Source organism: Macaca nemestrina, chromosome 3 (genome assembly GCF_043159975.1).
Source record: "Macaca nemestrina isolate mMacNem1 chromosome 3, mMacNem.hap1, whole genome shotgun sequence".
Taxonomy (NCBI): Eukaryota; Metazoa; Chordata; class Mammalia; order Primates; family Cercopithecidae; genus Macaca; species Macaca nemestrina.
In genome coordinates this window covers 80,674,207-80,691,399 of record NC_092127.1, presented here as the reverse complement: position 1 = coordinate 80,691,399, position 17,193 = coordinate 80,674,207, and the positions used below count along the sequence as shown (strand labels likewise).

General features: G+C 39.7%; 2 pseudogenes; one reads left to right on the top strand and one right to left on the bottom strand.

Annotated features, from left to right (window-relative positions):
• Positions 1 to 301: 301 nt before the first annotated feature.
• Positions 302 to 4,554, top strand: LOC139362247 (ligand-gated cation channel ZACN-like; annotated as a pseudogene).
• A 1,348-nt stretch (positions 4,555 to 5,902) lies between these two features.
• On the bottom strand, positions 5,903 to 7,955 carry LOC105486282 (exocyst complex component 7-like; annotated as a pseudogene).
• Between the last annotated feature and the right edge of the window lie 9,238 nt (positions 7,956 to 17,193).

The window sequence follows — 17,193 nt, the reverse complement described above, 5'->3', positions numbered from 1 at the left end:
CTCAGCCACCACCGAACCACCCCAGACTGGTGCCCTGACATCCACAAGTTGATGCAAATATCTATTACACCCTTCCCTGTGGAGCCAAGCAGAGGTGGAAGTGCTTTGCTTACCCCTCCCTGTGCCTCCCTGGGCAGAAGCTGAAGAAAATAGTACTTTAGCTACTCAGAGAAGCCATATCTCTCTGGTACCTAAGCTGAAGCAGTGCCCTGCATCCCTTGGAAACAGTTCCTTGACCATCCAGAATGGTCATGCTCCCCAATACCTAAGTTGAAGTGGCACCCTGCATTTCAGGGACATGATGTCTGGGCTTCCTGGAACAGTCATGTGCCCCAGGCCTGAGCTGAAGCAGCACATCTTCCTCGGGGGAAGGAAAAAGAGAAAAAGAAGCTCATTTTATAATGACAAAGGGATCAGTTCAGAAAGAGGATATAAGAATTGTAAATATATATGCACCAAATATAGAAGTATCCAGACATGTAAAGCAAATGTTATTCGATTTAAAGGAAGAGATAGACTCCAATACAATAATAGTTGAGGACGTCAATACCCCACTCTCAGCATTGGACAGATTATCCAGACAGACAGAAAATAAGCAAAGAAACATTGGATTTAAACTGCGTTTTAAACCAAATGGACCTAACAGACATTTATAGAACATTTCATTCAACAGTTGCAGAATATACATTCTTTTCACCAGCACATGGAACATTCTCCAGGATAGAACACATATTAGGCCACAAAATAAGTCTCAAAAAGTTGAAATAATTGCAATCATATCAAGTATCTTTTCTGACCACAATGGAATAAAGTAGAAATCAATAACAAAATGAACTTTGGAAACTGTACAAACACGTGGAAATTAAACAGCATGCTCCTGAATGACCAATGGGGCAATGAGGAAATTAAGAAGAAACATTTAAATTTTATTGAAACAAATGAAAATACACACACAACACCAAAACAGATGGGTTACAGCAAAAGCAGTATGAAGAGGTAAGTTTATAGAAATAAACTCTTACATCAAAAGAGTAGAAAGATTTCAAATAAACAACTTAATGATGCATTTGAGGAACTACAAAAGCAAGAAAAAACCAAACCCAAAATTAGTAGAAGAAATAATAAAGATCAGAGCAGAAATAAATAAAACTGAGACTAAAAAAATGGAAAAAAATCAACAAGTTTTTTAAAAATGTAAACAAATCCATACACTATTAGCTAAGCTAACCAATAAACAAGAGAAAAGACTCAATAAATAAAATAGAAATGAAGAAGGAGACATTACAACTGATACCACAGAAATACAAAGGATCACTAGAGATTATATGAGCAGCTATATGACAGTAAATTAGAAAATCTAGCAGAAATGAATAAAATGGATAAATTTCTCTATACATATTATCTGAAAAAATTGAACCAAGAAGAAATAGAAAACATGAGCAGACAAATTATAAGCAACAAGATGAATCTATAATAAAGTCTCCCATCGAAGAAGAGCCCAGGACCTGATGGCTTCACTGTGAAATCCTATCCAACTTTTAAAGAAGAAATAATAGCAATTCTTCTAAAACTATTCCAGAAAATTAAAGAGGAGGGAGTTCTTCCAAACTCATTCTACAAGACCAGCATTACCCTGATACCAAAACCAGACAAAAACAAAATAACAACAAAAAACTACAGGCCAATATCCCTGTTGAACATAAATGTAAAAATCCTCAACAAAATCCAAGAAAACCAAATCTAGCAGCACATTAAAAAGATTATTCACCATAATCAAGTGGTATTTATCCCAGAGATTCAAGAATGGTTCAACATATGCAAATCAATAAACATGATACATCACATTAACAGAAGGAAGAACAAAAACTATGTGTCTCAATAAATGCAGAAAAAACATTTGATAAAATTCAATGATTTTTCATGATAAAAATTATCAACAAGTTAGGTATAGAAGGAATGTATTTCAATGCAATAACGTCTATATATGACAAACTTATAGTCAACATCATACTGAATGGGGGAAAAGTTGAAAGCTTTTCCGCCGAGACCTGAACAAGACAAGGAAGCCCACTTTCACCATTTGTATTCAACAGAGTACTGGAAGCCATAGCCAGAGCAATTAAGCCAAAGAAAGAAACAAAAGGTATCCAAATTGGAAAAAAAAAAAAGAAGTTAAATTATCCCTGTTCACAGATGACATGATCTCATATATAGAAAACCCTAAGTTCCACCAAAAAAAAAATCGCTTAGGACCGATAAACAAATTCAGCAAAGTTGCAGGATACAAAATCAAGTAAAAAAATCAATAGAGTTTCTATACACCAACAATAAACTATCTGAAAAACAAACAAGACAACAGCCTCACTTACAATAGCTATAAAAATAAATAAATAAATAAAATACCTAGGAATATGTTTAACCAAAAAGGTGAAAGATCTCTATAGAGAAAACTATAAAACAATGCTGAAAAACGTTGAAGACACACAAAAAAAGAAAGCCATCCCATGTTCATAGATCAGAAGAATTCATATTGTGAAAATGACCATACCACCAAAGCAATCTACAAATTCAATGCAATCATCTATGAAAATACCAATAACATTTTTCACAGAAACAGAAAAAGTATTCCTAAAATTCGTATGGAACCAGAAAAGACCCTGAATAACCAAAGCAATCTTGAGCAAAAACAACAATAACAAAAACAAAAACAAGGCTGAAGGAATCACACTATCAAACTACAAAGCTATAGTAACCAAAACAATATGTTACTGGCATAAAAACAGACATATAGGCCAATGGAACAAAATACAGACCCCAGAAATAAGTCCACTTATTTTCAGCCAACTGATGTTCTTTTTCTTTTTTGGTGGGAAGTTCATTGATTTCTTTACAATTAAAATTCATCTATGAATCTGATAAAGACCTTCAGACAATTAGAAATTTTGCAAAATAAGATTTGGGAAGCCCTCCTATAGACCAGTTTTGTCCTCAAGTCTGTCCCCGAGAAGCCATCAGAAGTCTCCATCACCCCTGGGCTCCAGATTGCTTTTGGCCCCACTCCCTGGAGATTTGGGGACAGGGATCTCCTGTTCCTATTCATTGTTCTCACCCCCACCCTTCTCAGCGATGGAGCTGGAGTTCCAGGCCCACGTGGTGAATGAGACCGTGAGTGTCAAGAGGGAGTATGTAGTTCATGATTTCCACCCTAGCAGCTGGTGCCCTGCTTCCAGGTGACAGCGAGTCAAGTCAGGAAGAGGCTGACAGGAGGGCTAATGGAGGTAGGAAGGTGAGGGATACAGAGCCAGAGGCATGAACCCATACCCCTGCTGCCCACTCCCCATCTCCCCTGGAGAGTCCTAAATTTTCCCCTTCCAGTTGAGCCTGAAGAACACAGCACTGAAGTCCATCATAGCTCTATTGGCACCTAAGGGGCACTTATATTGGCTGTCACGTGCAGGGGGCTGCTGCCCCTTCAGACAATCAAGGGCATTGCTTCCAAGGTGACACTGCTGCTGGGCTACCTCTCTTACACTCCTCCCTGGTGCAGGCCCTGCCCAGCTCCTCCTGCAACCTGCTCCTCAGTAAGTTCTACTTCCTTACCTGGCCTGCCTGTTTTCTCCCACCTGCTGTCATCCACACCAGGGTGTTTCTGCTCAACTCCCAGGACATCAGAGGCACAGGACCTGGCCCCTAACCATCCCACCTGCCCTCCCACCTCCAGTTTACTACTTCAGCGTCCTGCTGCTGCTGCTCTTCCTCAGTGCCACAGAGATTGTGCTGCTGGTTGGGCTGCTGGCCTGGGGCAACTCTGGGGCTACGAGCAACCCCAGCCTAGTCCTGAGAGAGGAAAAGCAAGATTATGAGAATCTAGGGTCTAATCCTGAAAGTGAGTGAAGGTTGAGGCACCTTCCTGGGGGTGAGGGGTAAGGAATGAGGCCTAAGTGCAGGTCTAAACAGAAAAGAACTGGCAGGTTGCCTGTCTAGGGCTGGGTAAGGGTGCAGGAATTGCTAGGTGGTCATGGCTCCTTGCACCAACCCTGCTGGCTCTCCTGTCCCTGGGCTCCACCATATCCTTTCTTGTTAGAGGCAGGTCTGCATCAGGGAGCAAGATTGGCCTCCCTAAAGGCCCAGGTGACCTCAACTCTCCAAGATAACATATTGCCTTGCAGAGCCTCCCTAAGATGGTGTTTTTTCCACTGAAGATGACCCACAATGGGCCAGACCCAAATGTTAATTAATTGAGACTTTCCAGAAGGGAGAGATACAGGCTGATGACCCCTGGGTTTCATCCTTCTGCTCATGTTGGGTTGGCTTGGGGGAGGGCCTGAAAAACAACTCCTTTCTCTGCATCTTTGCTTCATGGAAGCACCCAGAAGAATAAAGGGGTCAAAGAGAAGCTGGACTGAGACTGTTGACTGTGACTTCTTTCTCATGTATGTGGCCTGGGTGCTGTGCAGCCAATTCAACTTCACAGGAATCTGAATGTGGACAGCGTGCAAGTCCAACTCAGATCCTAGAGAGGCTGCACCCCATGGCAAGCAGCCCAGGCTATGACAGCGTTGGGCCTGGGCTGCAGACTTTAGGATGCAGTTTTGGTTTCCCATGACCGGGGGTAGAGCCAAGACAGGGTCTCTGGAGAGCTGAGGAGGAAAGTTAGATCTCTCTCGATCCCCGGAAGACCCTGAACCACCCCAAGCTCTCCCTCCATTAGCATATAAGCAAAGAGCTTATATAATGGGTTTTTTTATTGGGAATGGGTTTATTCAAGTAAAAAAATCAATAGAGTTTCTATACACCAACAATAAACTATCTGAAAAACAAACAAGACAACAGCCTCACTTACAATAGCTATAAAAATAAATAAATAAATAAAATACCTAGGAATATGTTTAACCAAAAAGGTGAAAGATCTCTATAGAGAAAACTATAAAACAATGCTGAAAAACATTGAAGACACACAAAAAAAGAAAGCCATCCCATGTTCATAGATCAGAAGAATTCATATTGTGAAAATGACCATACCACCAAAGCAATCTACAAATTCAATAAACCCATTCCCAAGTGCAAGTACACCTCAAGGGTCTGTCTTCATTGAACTCTGCTATTTTTTCTGATCTTAAGTAGGTGGGACCTTGCTTTTCACCCCACTCTGCTCCTGAATTTCTCTCCACTGTCCACCAGTCTCCCAGTCCATAGGTATGCAGCCTTCTGCAACCGCTGCTGTTTGGTCCTGGGCCAGGAGGCACTAATGCTGGGAAGCAGGCCACAGAGGGTGGGTCAGGGCTCCTTTTCTGAATGCCTCCTGCAGTGTACTGGAACCCAGAGGGAATGGCGAGCAGGCAGGCAGTCCTGCTCCCAGTCACCTAGGGGACTCCTGGGAAATGGAGCAGCCCCAGATCTCAGGTCTGTGGGCAATGGGGAATGTGTTTTCTGCACAAAATCCAGGAGAACCTGATTGCTTTTCCCCAGGTCTTCTGACTACTCCTCTGAGACCTACCCACATTTTGGGCTGAAAAGGAAGTTCTAGTACCCACTTTTGACTGAGGACAGAGGTAGTGCTGTTCTGCCCTCCTGCTTTTGGCACATATGAGGCAGCTGTGGGCACAGGCCTCTGTCTTCTTTCTCTCCTCTCCTATTTCGAAAGCTATCAGCATCACAAAACCCAAGACGAGAAGGAATCCAGCTTTCTGGGAGAATGCTGGTTTTGTTGGAAACGTGGGCTACAGGGAAAAAGCAGAAACCAGGACTAGAGGGCTCAGGGAGGAGGCTCCTGGATGGGGCAGTGAAGACAAGCCTCTCTCAAAGGACTTCAAACTCACCCAGCCCAGAGGCAAGTTAACATGGGTTTATCTGTCCAATGACCTGGCTAGTCTGGCAGAACCAGGCAGGGCTAGCAGAAGACTCAGGCAGAGGTGTTGAAAAGGCAATTGGTCATGTCAGCCATCTGCTCCATGCGTACAGGTACTTCTCCAGGTTCTTGGTGAAGGGCATGCTGCTGAACTTGTGCAGAGAGGCCCTACAGGTTTCCTTGACAATGTTTTTTGGGGTTTAGCAAATCCTGTCCTTCTCTGTGTTTGAAATAGCCCAGGCCTTTTGGATCTTGCACAGTTCTTCAAGGCCATCATTGAAGCCCTTGAAACACTCTTTGATCATCTGCTGCTCCTTATTCTAGAGTTTGACTCCTGGTTGGAACATAAGTATATTGTTATCTGTGAAATATTCAGTCACCTTTAGCCAACTGCACTGGTAAGTCGATCTACTGCTCAATGTGCTCCCAGTGGGGGTACTCAGCAATCTTCTGAGTCACAGCCACCAGCTGGATCGCTCAGACTTCAGGGACTTGAGGATGTAGTTGTAGTTGTTATGCAGGAAGATGGTGCTCAGAGCTGGGTCCTCATACACCTTGGACTTGCTCAGCAAGTTCAACTGCAGGCTGCCCAGAATTTCACAGATACAGATGCTTAGCAGTCACTTGCTGAACTTTGAACCATGGCTGTGGCTGAAGAACTGGCCTCTTGGGAAGCCAGCATATCACCCACCATCTCCTGGAAGTCCAGAAGCTGCTGCAGGAAGAGGATGATGTTGCTTGTGAGCATGGTGCCATCCTTGGGCACGTTGCATTCATTGTCAAGGTCATTTTTGATGTTGTCCACAAAGTCCTCCAGTGCTTTGGCTCAAATAGCCTCTAGGGAGATGATGAGGCCAAGGTGATTTGTTCTTGCTGACGGCGGCCATGCCCTAGAGCACCTGGTCAAACTCAGGTTTGCTGTGCTTAGGTGATGCGGGATGGAGGAGACAGTAAGCACCATGGAGAAGTCGTGTCGAATGATGGTCTCCGAGGGGGAGACAACATTCTCCCCTTCAAGTATCAGCCCATCCAGCACATCCCGTATCAGAGTCACAGGTCTTCTTCCTATGGTGCTCAGTGATTATGTCAGCCAGCAACTGGTACTCACTCTAGGCCAGCTCGTCAAAGGTACTGACACAGTGGATGTAGGTATCAGTCTCCATATCCACCATCTTTCCTGACCAGCAGCCTATGCTTGTCATTCAAGGCCTTGGACAGGTACTTAACTTTGAAATTATGCTGGTGACCTTCCAAAGGAAGGAAGTTGGGGCATCCCTTTTCCCCAACTAGACCATGCTGGGAATACTGTTTTCAGAAGGTATTGAGCCTTATGAATTGTCCCTGGCCACTTGACTGGCTTTTTTGGCGGGTGTGTTTTTCCTCTTGTTGGGGATAGAAGGAGAGTAGGGAATTTCAGAAAAAGAACTCTTCTTCCAGAAATACTTCTCCAGGCCTTGATGAAGTGATCCAGCTGGATGGAGCAAATTTAGTAGTAGACATTCATAAAATCTTGGTTGCAGCTGTCTTCCACCAGCCAGCAGGAGATGTGGATTACATCCTGGAGCATACTCTTGGGCAGGTGCTCCAGGGACATAACCTCCTATCCCTCCAAATCATCATCACCACTGATCAGATCCGGGATGAGCACAGGGGAGACAATCTTATTGTGCCTGGTCATCAGGCTGCAGAGCTCGGACTCTAGTGACTCCTTCCCCTGCTCAAGCAGCAGCTTCACTTTGTTGAGTTCTGGGCTGTTTGGGCTATTGTCCTAGAAATACTCCACAGCCTTCTGACTCTTAGCCATGCTTCCCAGACACTCTTCTGGCCTACCTGTGGGGCCCTCTCTGAAGATCTGTTAAGTGTCACTGGTAACATGGTAGGAGCTGATGATGTGGTCCAGGATGGATAGCGTCTTCTCGAAATTGTCTTGCAGACGCTGCAGATTATCTGTCTGCTTGTGCACTGGAATGATGGAATTCTCCAGCTTTATATGGTGACTGTCATATGATGACAGGATAGACATCATGTTCTTGGTGAGCTGGTCACTCTTCTCCAGGCTGTCTTGAATATAGTACAGCAACTCCTCCTCCTGTTTCGGCTTCTCTTCAATCTTCAGCAGTCAGGTGAATGTCTCCAGTGGAAGGATCATAGCTGCAAACTCTATGGCTCTCACTTCCCAGTTTCTTTCCTCAGCACTCCCCACCCTGCAACTAACTGTAAATAAAGGCACTAAGAGCATTCATTGGTGGAAGGAACAGTTTCTTCGATAAATGGTGCTGGGAAAACTGGATAGCCATATGCAGAAAAATGAAAGTAGAACCCTATCTCTTACCATATAAAACCATCAACTCAAAATGGATTAAAGATTTATACATAAGACTCAAAACTATAAAACTAGTAGGAGAAAATATAGGGTAAACACTTAAGGACATTGGTCTGCGCAAAGACTTTACGGAGAAGACCTTAAAAGTACATGGAACAAAAGCAAAAATAGGTAAGTGGGATTATTTCAAACTAAAAAGCTTCTCTGCAGCAAAGAAAGCAGTTGACAGAGTGATGAGACAACCTGCAGAATGGGAGAAGATATTTGCAAACTATCCATCTGACAAGGGATTAAATCCACCACACACAGAATATATAAGGAACTCAAGAAAGTCAACAGCAAAATAATAATCATAATTCATTAAAAAATGGGCAAATGAGCTGAATAGACATCTCTTGTAAGAAGAGATACAAATGGCCAACAGGTACATTAAAAATGCTCCAATCATTAATCATCAGGGAAATGCAAATCAAAGCCACAAAGAGATACTATCTTACCACAGTTAGAATGGCTTTTATTAAAAAGATAAAAAGTAACAAATGCTGGGGTGGATGTGGAGAAAAGGTAACTCTTATGCACTATTGGTGGGAATGTAAACTAGTACAACCATTATGGAAAACAGTATGGAGATTCCTTAAAAAACTAAAAGTAGAGCTAACATATGATCCAGTAATCCCACCACTGGCTATATATCCAAAGAAATATGAAGTATGCTAAAGAGATGTCTACTTTTTCATGTTTACTGCCCCATTATTAACAATAGCTAAGATATGGACTCAACCTAAGTGTCCATCATCAGATGAATGAATAAAAAAATGTGGTACATGTAGACAATTGAATACTATTTAGCCATAAAAAGAACGAAGTTCTGTCATTTGTGGCAACATGGATGAGCTTAGAGGACATTATATTAAGTGAAATACACCACACACAGAAAGATAATATATTGTATACTCTCACTTATATGTGGAAGCTAACAAAATTATCTTGTAGAAGTAGAGAACAGTTACTAGAGATCAGGAATGGTAGAGGAAGGAGAGGATTGGTTAATGGTAAAGGAAGGAGGGGATTACAAAAGTAATGCTAGTTAGAAGGATAAGGTCTAGTGTTCTATAGCATGATAGGGTGGCTATAATTAACAACAATCTGTTGCATATGTTCAAATGGTTAAAGGAACAGATTTTGAATGTCCCCAATACAAGTAATGATAAATGTTTGAGGTGATTGATATTCTAATTGTACTGATTTAAGCATTACATATTTTATACACGTATTGGAATATCACACTGTTCCCCATGATATGTACAATTATTATGTGTCAATTAAAAATAATAATAAAAGCAAAAATATATATACCGTTTAAAATAGCAGCAAAAGTTGTTAGATATGAGTCTATTAAAATATGTATAAGATCCGTATGTTGAAATTACAAAACTGTAATGAAAGAAATCAATGAAGACCTACATAAATGGAGTTCTATGTCATACTCAAAGATTGTTAAGATGCCAATTTCCCCCAATTTGGCCTACAGATTTAAAATAAAAATTCCAGCAGTTTTTTGTGGGTATCAAAAGTGTGATTTTTAATATAGCCCCCCCCCCACCCACAGAAAAGCAAAGAACTAGGATTCTAGTTCTGAAAAACAATTCTGAAAAAAATAACAAAGTTGGAGGACTCCTATTACTGAATTCCAAGACTTACTGTAATGCCTCAGTAATCAAGACAATGTGGAAATAGGAAAAGGATAGACACATACATCAGTGAAAAGTGTTGAGAGCCCAGAAATAGTTGATCCACATAAATATAGTTAACCTATTTTTACAAAGGTGCAAAGACAATTCAATAGAGAAATGATAGTCTTTTCAACAAATAGTACTGGAACAATTAGGGATTCATGAACAGCACAATGAATCTCAATGTATACCTCACACATTATACAAAAATTAACTCAAAATTTATCAGACCTAAAGGTTAAATGTAAAACCATAAAACTTCTGAAAAAGATTAAAACATGGGAGAAAATTTGTGTAATCTTGGGTTAAGCAAAGAGTTTTTAGCTACAACACCAAAAGCATAATTGGCAAGAAAAAATAGGTAAATTGGACTTAATCAAAATTTAAAACTCTTACTCCATGAAAGACACTACTATGGGAATGAAAAGACAAGCCACACACTGGGAGAAAATAGTTTCAAGTAGTATTTCTGACAAGAACTTTATCTAGAAGGTATAAAGAACTCAAAAACTCAATGATAAGAAAACAAATAACCCAATTAAAAATGGGCAAAAGATCTGAAAAGACACTACACTTAAAAAGATATACAGATGGCAAATAAGCATATGAAAAGGTGCTGAATATCATTTGTCACTAGGGAAATGTAATCAAAACAATTATGAGATACCACTACACATCTATTAGAATGGCTAAAATAAAAAAAATGCAACTTCAAATGCTGGTGAAGAATGCAGAGCTCTCATTCATTGCTAGTGGGAATGCAAAATGGTATACCACTTAGGAAGACAGTTTGGAAGAAATTTCTTATAGAGTTAGACATAGGATTACCATATGACCCAGCAATCATTATCTTAGGCATTACCTAACTCTTTTAAAATCTTATGTTCACACAAAACCTGCATGCAAATGTTTATAGCAGTTTTATTCATAATTACTCAAAACTGGAATTAACCAAGATTTCCTTCAGTAGGTGAATGGATAAACAAACTGTGGTATATCCATACAATAAAATACTATTCAGCAATGAGTAGTATTTATTAGCCATCATTTCACTAACCTACATAGATGAGTCACAAATGCATTTTACAAGTGAAAGAAGCCAGAGCAAGAAGGCTACATGGACAATACAATTCAAACTATATGGTATTCTGGAAAACATCAAAGTGATAGGGATGGAAAATATGTCAGTGGTGCCAAGAATTTAGGGGGAAAGAGGTATTTGACTAGGGGAAGCATTGGGCCTCTTTAAAATGTGATGGAACTAATCTGCGGTACTGTGGTGGCAGATACATGATTCTATGTATTTGTCAAAACACAGAGAACTTTGCAGCACAAAGAATGAACCTTAATGTATGCAAATAAAAAATTGACCAAGAGGTCAACAGATCTCAGGATAAACTGTAGACTCTGACAAAAGAACATAATTGTATTACAAATATATGACATAACCTCACTGAAGGGTTTGGGGAGAATAAGATGCTCACCTAAGTGACTTTGGAAAATGGTGGGTGTACTAGTCTGTTTTCACACTGCCAAAAAGAACTACCTGAGACTGGGTAATTTATGAAGTAATGAGGTTTAATTGACCACAGTTCTGCAGGCTTAACAGGAAGCATGGCTAGGAGACCTCAGGAAACTTACAAACATGGCAGAAGGTGAAGGGAAAGCAAGCGTGTCTTACCATGGTGGAGCAGGAGAGAGAGAGCAAGTGGGGAAATGCCACACACCTTTCAAACAACCAGATCTCTTGAGAACCCACTATTAGGAGAAAAAGGGGGAAGTTCACCCCCATGATTCAATCACCTCCCACCAGGTCCCTTCCCCAGCATGTGGAGATTACAATTAGACATGAGATTTGTTGGGACACAGAGACAAACCGTATCAGTGGGGTTTTTTGGTTGTTGTTGTTGTTTTTGTTTGTTTTTGTTTTCTGAGGCAGAGCCTCACTCTGTCACCCAGGCTGGAGTGCAGTGGTGTGATCTTGGCTTACTGCAGCCTTAACCTCCCTGGATTCAGGTGATCCTCCCACCTCAGCCTCCTGAGTAGCTGGGACTACAGGCACATGACACCATGCCTGGTTAATTTACGTATGTTTGTAGAGACAGGGTTTTGCCATGTTGCCCAGGCTGGTCTTGAACTCCTGGCCTCAAGTGATCCCCCCTCCTTTGTCTCCCAAAATGCTGGGATTATGGGTGTGAGCCACCATGCCCAGTTCATATGAAAATGGTGTTTTAACTGAAGATTGAACATAAGCACTGTTTTCTAGTTGGTAAATTTGTTTCTCCTGAGGATAACAGTTTAACAGTTTAACAGTTCTGAAACTGCTGAACATGTTTACGGGACTGAACAAATACATAAGTGGATAGCAGCTGGTTGGAACCAGATTTCTTATGATTGAAGAGGGATGTAACAGATAAGCTAGGTTAGAATGAACCATGTGGTAATAGATTAGAGTTGGAGACACCAGTATGAACTCATGTTTATCTTAATACAGATTCAGAAGAATAGGCACAGAAGAAATCATAGATATATGCAATACATGGTTTGGTACACATACATAGTTTTCCTAGATCTTTCTGCTGAAAAGGCCTGGAAATGATGACATCATGATAGGAATAAACACACCAATTGCTCAGACCTTGGTTTCTAATACTCTTCTCCAATAAAAGGAACCATGACTCCCTGGAAAAATGACATATTGTAGAGCTGGGACAGAGAATATACAAGTTGAGCCTGGAACAAGTTTTGTTGTGCCAGGAATTTAGGAAGTGCTCAAAAAGTGAAAGGATGAAGGCATGTGAGAGGGGCCCAGGAGTCAGCCTGAAAGAGCTTCTAATAGCCAAACAATTTGAACAACAAAATAAATGGTAAGTTGGGGGTTGTGCAAAAGTAATTGTGGTTTTTGCTATTACTTTTAAGTGCAAACCTGCAATTAATTTTGTGCCAACCTAATAAAATAGTAACATAACATAGAATTATAATCCAAAGTTTAAAATAAATAGCATGGGTCCATACTGATATAAGTAAATGACTGAACACATAAATAAAAAAGAGACAGATCTCCTAAACAGAAAAATTCCCAGTAGTTTATGTAGATTCTCCTCCCTCAAGGTGATATAGCTGAACTCCACACCACTTAAATGGGTTGTGCTTAGCAGCTTGCTCCCAAAGAGTAGAATATGAAAAGGTGGAAAAAGTTACTTTATAATGAAGAAAGCTGGTAAACGCTACTCAACCAGGTGATGAAAGTTACCATCATCAGTGATAAGTCATGTTGATACCCATACTCCTGATACAATGTGATGAAAATGGAACTTCACCTCTATGTACTCCCTTCCAAAAACTCACAATGTTTACAAAACCTTGAAAAAATGTCAGACAAATCCAAACCGAGGAGCATTCTACAACATATTTAACCAGCACCCCTTTGATAGTAAGTTCATAAAAATCAAGAAAAATCTGAGAAACTGTCACAGCCAAGAGGAGAATTAGAGACATGATTATTAAATGTAATGTGGTATCCTGACTGGAATCTTGAGACAGAAAAAAAGGACATTAGGGGAAAAATTGTGAAATCTGAATAAAGTGTGTAGTTTAGTTAATAACAATGTATCCATGCTGGTTCATTGGTTGTAATAAAAGTTCCACAGTAATGCAAGATGTAAACAATAGAAAAAACGGTATTGGGTATATGGCAACTCTGTACTATACTTGCAACTTTTCTGTAAACTATTCTAAAAAGATATATTGATTTAAATCTTAAAAACAACATAGGTATATTTTAAAAGAGCATACATAGAATGATCCCAATTCCATATAACTAATATGTGAATGTGTACCAGAGGAAAAACCAAATATGTATGTGTATATACTCAGAGATATGATGATAGGTAAATTTTCTCTTTTCTGTTTTTCTATATTTTTCAATGCTATAATTTACAACAAACAGTTATTCCCTTAAGTAATTTTAAAAAGCAATACTCAAATAAATAGAGACCATGCAACAGAGCAGTGGGAGGAGGGGAATTGAGCTGCCTCTGCAGAAACAGGCTGTTTTTCAGACCACCATCTTTAGCTGATTCAGGAGACAATAATTTCTGGGGATAGAAGAGAAGACTGAACAAGAGCTGAATCTCTGAGTTTCTGTGATCGTCATTCTTGAGTCACTGTAAGAAAATGATCCTACCTTTCATTTTTCTAGATTAAAAAAACTGAAATTACATGACTCAAGGCCACAAAGTTGATTAGTGTGCTAAGGCATACAAATGTGTTTTATTTGGTCTATGCAGTGTTTCAAAACCATTTGAATATGAATACCTGTGGGTAATGCCTCTTCTTTCTTTTGATTATAGCAAGCTTAGTTCACACAATACTTTTTCTACTCCTGGCCCACAGAGATATTTATTTGGAATCAATGATTTAGGTAAAGGAGCAGAGGTGAAGAACTGTATATAGAGGTTAAGAATTCTAAGATTAAATGAGAAAAAAAAAAATCTTTGTGAATTCAGAGAGGGAAGAAAAGTTCTTTTCCATGTGAGTTAATTTCTTGCTCTAGCCAGGACCATTGCATTGCATAAATACCGCAGGCTCTGTGCATATCACCATATCTGTAAATGGAGCCCTGGAATTGTTCAGTGCGCAGACTGCACAGCCGTATGCAGCAGCTCTGACTCTCCATCAGTATCATATTGTAAAAGTCTCATATTTTATAATACTGCTTAATGTCCTGTTTTCATAAGGTGTGGTTTTGAGTCACATCTCAATTCAAAACCACTTTCAGTCATCATCACTTCAATATTTATTGAACATATGTACCAGACTCTGTTCTCTCATTTATTCCTTACACTAGCCTTAAACAAAAGTTCTAATGGTATTTCTCATTTGTAAAATGAGAAAGTTGAGACTTAGAAAAGTCAAATAATTTGCCCAAGGTTATGGTATGGAGCAAGGATTTGAATCTACATAGTAAGGAACCCTTTCTGAGGGGGAGTATATTTATGAAGATATGGGAGCTAATTACTTTGTTTCATTTAGAAAAAAATCTATTTTAATCTATAATACTCATTGATTTTTACACCAATTAATTACTACATATGATTTGGAATATTATCACTAATATTTGATAACTTTATTCACTTACCTAGGTGAAAGTAACTATATGTAATCTCTCATTTTCACTGTATGCTAAATTTTACTTTTCAGATTACACTACTTTCTTAGTATTTTGCGATGTATACAATGTTTCAATATTTGCTATGCATATACAATGTTTCAATATTTGTCATGGGAACGTTTTTTGTGTAATGGTTTATAGACAGAAGTCAGTGTTTAAAATTTTATATTATCATAGTTGTCTCTTTTGTCACAAGAGTAGATGTAGATATTTTTAAGCTGTCAAGAGTCTGGCAAAATTTTGGCTACTTGGATACTAATTATACTAAAACCTATTAGCTAATCTTCCTATTTAATCTCCTCCTGCAATGGGCAGCATAATCAAACGGATTTCCAAAGAGGACATATTGAAGCACAGATGGTTTTAGGGTCTCTCTCAGGGAAGTCAAGTGCTTAGGGAAAAACTGGAGAATTATAGCATTTGAAAGGGGAAAAAGGAGTTGCATCCAAGAAAACAGTGTCAAAGCTATTGAATTCAGTCCCTAAAGCAGCAAGCATGCAAAGATTTGCTCAGATCAAAGTTAATACTATGGATTTCGCTGATGGCTGCTTTTAAATCATCTTTTGAATGTGCAACTGAAAATATAGCTTTCTTTCTCAAGTTTTCAAAAATAAAGACCTTTCCTCTCCTCAGTAAACACATCTTCCATGAATGAGCTGGACATATTTCACAATCTTTAGTAATTCTCAGATCTGCATCTCCAGTGAGACCTCTCTCCCGAAACTCAGAGCTGTGTCCAACTATTTGCAGTATACTTTCATTTGAGGGCCTTAGCTGAATCTCAAATTCTTCTAGCACTAAGCTGGCTGTCACCATCTCTCCCACCACACATGGTAATAGCAACCACAATAATGACAGCCACAACAAATCAATTTTACCTCACGTATGTTCCATTTAAGGCCTGGAAAAGCCAACCACCCAAATCAGCTCCTTCCTTCAATCTACACATAGAGTTGATTACTAACTCGTAAAGATTCTATTTCCTTAATCTTTCTCTCATCTATCTCTGTCTCTTGCTCCCAGGGCCATCTTGTATGCTTGTCCTACTCCCTGCAATGATTATGAGAGCCTTGACAACAGACATTGTCTAATTTACAGCTAAAAACTTTTTTTTTTTTTTTTGTGGAGACAGTCTTGCTCTGCCATTCTGGATGGAGTGCAGTGGCACAATCATGGATCACTGCAGCCTTGAACTCCTGGGCCCAAGTGATCCTTCTGCGTCTGCCTCCGGAGTACCTGGGACTACAGGAATGCACAATCCTGTCCAGCTAATCAAAAAAAAATTGTAGAGATGGGGGTCTCACCATGTTGGCCAGGCTGGTCTTGAATTCGTGGCCTCAAGTGATTCTCCCCCATCAGCCTCCCAAAGGGCTAGGATTACAGATGTGAGCCACTGCACCCAGCTGTAACTGAAACATTTAGTAGGCCCCTGATGCACATCATCCAACAACAAAATGTTTTTGTTGGAAAGAAGGAAAAGTTAATGCATTGCTACAGAGTTAATATTATGGGAAGTGTGCCTGTGTTTGGTCATTTGACTCCAAAGTGAAGGAATTTCGTTTCCTTTTTTTTTTTTAGCCCCATCATCGAAAGGTTTAAAAGACTTTTGGAACTTTTAGATTTATCAGAAAGAATTTTCCCTAAACTTTATGACTACATGAAAGTTAAATTTCAAGTATGTGCATACATTTATTTTTAAACCACTTTAATCATTTGTGCTTCTTGGAAAGGCAATTTGTATTTGGTCTGTCTCTAGGTTTGGATCTTAGGTGTGGTGTTTTTCTAATGGTTTTCCTCAACCATTTCAGGGATAGAACTAAGCCCTAATTGTTGTAAGAAATCCACTGTACACAGTGAATTACCTTCTTTTCTATGCATATTCCAGGATGGTACTAGCTCTGTGCCATCCTAGGGAGAAATGAGAAAATAGTCACTTAAATCATTGTCTGTTTTGTGGTTCACATGAGAAACTTCAACTGAGAAAAGCTGCAAGGTCTCAAAAAAGGTCCTTAGGAAATGTTTCTCATAGATTACCAGAGATTGTGATTTTCTTACCAATGAGTTAATGGCTCAGTCTCACTTTTTCCTTCCTAGTTTATCCATTCATTGCCTCCTG